Source organism: Octodon degus, unplaced genomic scaffold (assembly GCF_000260255.1).
Source record: "Octodon degus isolate 3935 unplaced genomic scaffold, OctDeg1.0 scaffold00094, whole genome shotgun sequence".
Lineage (NCBI taxonomy): Eukaryota > Metazoa > Chordata > Mammalia > Rodentia > Octodontidae > Octodon > Octodon degus.
Window position 1 is genome coordinate 3989611 of NW_004524670.1, and position 5235 is coordinate 3994845.

Here is a 5235-nt window from a genome sequence, read left to right on the forward strand (position 1 = left end):
CCTTTGTTGTAGATCTTTGCTGTAGTTATAACCTTCACACCTACTGAAGTTCAGGTGCAGCTCTGCAGAGTTGGGACTTATCCAGCTGCGTCTGGCTTAGGTCTGGCTGCTGTGCTCAGCTCCTTCCCTCTGTAGACCAGGGCTAGGACTGGGCCTGGGGGTTCCCGGAACTCAGCAGAAATTCCTACTGGGCGGGAGAGGTGGGGGAGTTACGGCGGAGTGGTGCGGGGCAGCCCGAGGTCGTGGGAGAGGGTCCGGCCCACGCTGCGCCTGGGCTGGGACTGGTCCCACCGGTGCAGGGTAGCAGGAAGCTCTCCACACACTCACCAGACCTGGGCTAGGACTGGGTCTCGGGGTTCCCGGAAGTCGGCATAAATTCCTACTCAGAGGGAGGTGTGGGGGAGGTAAGGCGGAGTGGTGGGGGGCAGACTGAGGGTGTGGGAGAGGGTCCGGCCCATGCTGCACCTGTGCTGGGACTGGTCCTGCCGGCGCAGGTTAGCAGGAAGCTCTCCACACACTCCCCGGACCTGGGCTAGGACTGGGTCTGGGGGTTCCCGGAAGTCGGCAGAAATTCCTACTCAGTGGGAGGGGTGGGCAGGTACGGCGGAGTGGTGGGGGGCGGCCCGAGGGGGTGGGAGAGGGTCCGGCCCACGCTGCGCCTGGGCTGGGACTGATCCCGCAGGCGCAGGTTAGCAGGAAGCACTCCACACACTCACTGGACCTGGGCTAGGACTGGGTCTGGGGGTTCCCGGAAGTTGGCAGAAATTCCTACTCAGCGGGAGTTGTGGGGGAGGTATGGCGGAGTGGTGGGGGGCAGCCCGAGGGGGTGGGAGAGGGTGTGGCCCAAACTGCGCCTGGGCTGGGAATGGTCCCACTGGCTCAGGTTAGCAGGAAGCTCTCCACACACTTACCGGACCTGGGCTAGGACTCGATAAATCTTTTACAAATAAGCTTTTTAATAGGGTGAGATCCCAGTTGGTTCTCTGTATTATTTCCCATGTAATAGGAATTATGTTCATGAAATCTTAAACTATGTCTTCAAGCATTCTACCTACTTTCTCTTCCAGCAGATTCAGTGTTCCTGTTTTAATATTCAAATCTTTGACCCATTTTAATTTTAGTTTATGCATGGTGAGAGATTGACTCTAGTTTTAGTCTTTGGCATGTGAATAGCTGATTTCTCTGGCACCAATTATAAAAGAGGCTGTCTTTCTTCCAGTGTGCGATCTTGGCCCCTTTGCCAACAATAAAGTGGCTAAGTGTCTTTGGGGTTGGGTCTGCGTCTTCTCATCTCTTCCATTTATCCTCAGGTTTTTTTTTAATTTTTTGACAGTGCCATGCTATTTTATCACAGTAGATTTGTAGTATAATTTCAAGTCAAGGGTTGCAATGTCACCTGACTTGCCTTTGTTGCCCAGGATTGTTTTCTGCTATTCAAGTCTCTTCTATTTCAAGATAAATTTTAGGATTGTTTTCTGTAGTTCTGTGAGGTATGCTAATATCACTTGATTAGAATCTCATTAAATCTGCATAGTGATTTTGGGAATATAGCCATTCTTGCTATGTTTGCTTTTCCTACCCACAAACAAGTGATATCCTTCTATTTTTTAGTCCTGTCCAATCTCCTTTTATAGAGTACTGTAATTTTATGAGTAGAGATCTTTTGCTTTCTTTCTTACTGTCTTTATTTTTCTTTCTTTTGTATTTTAGCACAGAGTCTATAGGGTTACAGTGTCTTACTATGTAGATTGGACTTGTAGTGATCCGCCTGCGTTCAGCCTCCCAAGAGCTGAGATTACAGGTGCACACCACCATGGCCAGTCTCTATTGCTGGCTCAGTGTGCCCTGGGGGCAGAGCTGGCACTGCACGAGGCCTGGCTGCTGCATCTTTTACTTTCTTTGTTAAATTTTTCCTAAGTATTTCATTTGTTTTGATGTTATTGTGAAGGGTGTGACTTTCCTAATTTCTCACTTAGTAATTTTATTATTTGTATACAGAAATGCTATTGAATTTGGAGTGTTAACTTTGTATCCAGCTATACTTCTGAAATTGATTATTAAGTCTAGACATCTTTTGGTGAAGTTTTTGGGTTCTTCTATGTAGAGCACCATATCATCTGCAAATAATGACAATTTCATTCTTCCTTTCCTAATTTTATTGCCTTTATTTGTTCTTCCTGTCTAATACTGTGGCTAATGTTTCCAGAACAATATTAAATAGGAGTGGTGATAGTGCACATCTTTGTCTTGTTTCTGATTTTGGAGTGAAAGATTTCAGTTGTTCTCCTTCAGTATGATGCTGGCTGCTGGTTTGTCATTGATGGATTTTATCATATTGAGGCAAAGCCTATCCATTCTGATTTATTGTAGGGTTTTCCTTATTAGTGGGTGTTGAACTATATCAAATGCTTTTCCTGTGTCTACTGAGGTGATCATGAAATTTTTGTTCTTAGCTCTATTGATGTGGTGTATTATATTTATTGATTTGTATATATGAAACCATCCCTCCAACCCTGAGTTAAGTCTTACTTAATTATAGTGCATAATCTTTTTGATGATTTGCTGCATTCTGTTTTCCATTATCTTATTAAGGATTTTGGCCTTTTGTTCATGAGAGAGATTGGCCTGTAGTTTTCTTTTGTGGTTGGATCCTTGTCTAGATTTGATATCTGGGTAATACTTACTTCAAACAATGGTTTTGGAAATATTTCTTCCTTTTCAATTTTATTAAAGAGTTTAAAGAGTAATGGCATAAGATCTCTAAATTTCCTGTAGACTTCAACAGTGAATCCATCTGGACCTGAACCTGGTCTTTTCTTAGTTTATACATTTTTATTACATTTTCAATCTCATTGACTGATAATGGGTTATTTAGAATACTTACATTTTCTTAATTCAATTTGGCACTTATATGTACCTAGGCATCTCGTCATTTCTTCTGTGTTTTTTGCTTTATTAAGCACAAGTTCTCAAAGTAGGTCTTGATCTGAACTTCCCCAGGATTCATCATGATTTTATCCTTTTCATTCATAATTGCATGAATTTGATTCTTTTATTTCCTCTTTTTTGGTAAGGTTTGTGTAAGGATTTATAAATTTTATTTAATCTTTGATTCATTAATTCCTTGTATTGTTTTCTTAGTCTTAACTGCATTAAATTCTGTTCTTATCTTTTGAATTTCTTCCCTTGTATGAGGTTTGGGTTTGATTTGCTCTTTTTCTAGATCTTTAGGTTCAACATTAGGTTGTTTATTTGAGTTCATTCTGTTTTCCTGATGTGAGAATTCACTGCTATAAATTTGTCTCTGAGGACTGATTTTATTGTGTCCGTTAGGTTCCAATATTTGTATGAACATTATTATCTAAATGTAGATGCAGTTTAATTTCTTATTTAATTTCATTTGTGACCCATTGACTCTTCAGTAGTGTATTATTTAATTTCTAGTTGTTAAGGTATCTTTTTGCCATTGATTTCCTATTTCATTGCACTATGGTCAGATAATATGAGATAATTGCAAATCCTTTGCATCTACTTAAGCATGTTCTGTGAGCTAATATGTGGTCTGATTTGGAGAATGTCCCATGTGTAGCTGAGAAAAATGAATATTCTGATGTTGTGGATAGAACACTCTACTAAGTCTGTTTATTCAGAGGTTTGGTTTAACTCAGATGTTTCCTTTATTGATTATTTGTCTGGTTAATCTGTCTATTTATGACAGTAGAGTATTGAAGTCCCCCATTACAATAGTGTTAGTGCTTATTTGATTCTTTGAGTCTGTTAATATTTGTTTCATGTAGTTGACTGCATTGATATTCAGTGCAGATTTATGATTGCTATCTCTTCATCTTGAAGTTTTCCCTTAATAAGTATATAGTGACCATCTTTTGTCTCTTTTGGCCAGTCTTGGCCTGAAGTTTACATTGTTAGCAAATATAATATCTATCCCTGCTATATTCTGAGTTCCAGTCACATAGAATAATGTTTGCCATCCTTTGACTTTTAGTGTATGAATTTCTCTTTGAATTACATGTTTCTTGTATGCAGCATATTGTTGGCTCTTGTGTCTTGATCTATCCTGCCTGTCTTTTTTTTAATGGTGAATGAAGGGCATTTACACTGATGGTTAGAACTGATATGTATTGGCTTAATTCTTCTCATATTATTTTCCTGTTCTTGGTTTCCTGTCTCTCCACTCTGTTTAACTGCTTGCCCTGCCTGGTGGCTTCATTATGTTAGCATTCTCACAATTTTGTGTTCCTTATCTTTTTCTATAATATCCTTAAGAGCATTTTGGAGAGCTGGTTTTGTAGTTATGAATTTCTTCACTTGCTCTTTGTTATGGAAGTATACTATTTCTCCATTAATGCTGAAAAAGAGTTTTGCAGGGTATATCACTCTGGGGTGATAGTTATTTTATTTTAGGACTTAATTACTTTCTTTGATTTGAGGGCTTGTGTTAAGAAGTCTGCTGTGATTCTGATGGATTTTTCTTCATAGATGATGTGTTTCTTTTCTCCAACCACATTGAATAATCTATCTTTATGCTGAAATTCAGAATCTTAACTATTACATGTGTTTGGAACAGATTTATTTTGATCATGGCTATTTGGAATTCTATATGCCTCACTTAGTTATATGCCAAATTCCTTATCTATGTGCACAAAGTTTTCTGCCATTACTTCTGTGACAGGTATTTTTTAAGTGATATCAACTCTATGTTCATCTTTCTCATTGACTCCAATAAATCTTGTTGATACTCTTTACACCATTGTGAAGCTGTGGGACTAATTTTTCATCATTCTGAGCTTTTTTTTCTTTCTCTTTCTTTCTTTTTTCTTTTTTCTTCCTTTCTTTCTTTCTCTCTTTTTTTTTTTTGTATTTAGGACAGGGTCTACAGGGTCTGCAGAGTCTCACTGCATAGATCAGACTTATAGTGATCCTCCTGTTTATAGCATCCCAAGTGCTGGGATTACAGGTGTGCACCACCACACTTAGTCTCAATCATTGTCTCAGTGTGCCCCAGGGGTAGGGCTAGCATGGCAGGCCCAGGGACCAAACTCCCAGCCCCTGCATCTGCCTAAGCAGGTGCTTTTTTTTCATAATTTTATTGATAAACAGATAGCAATGAGACAGTTTCAAATCAAATCACTAGGACAGTTTCAATAACTAACACACTGCATACATTCTTCTTAGTGGTTAATTGCTGTACAAGATGTGGACTTGAGATCCTATTTA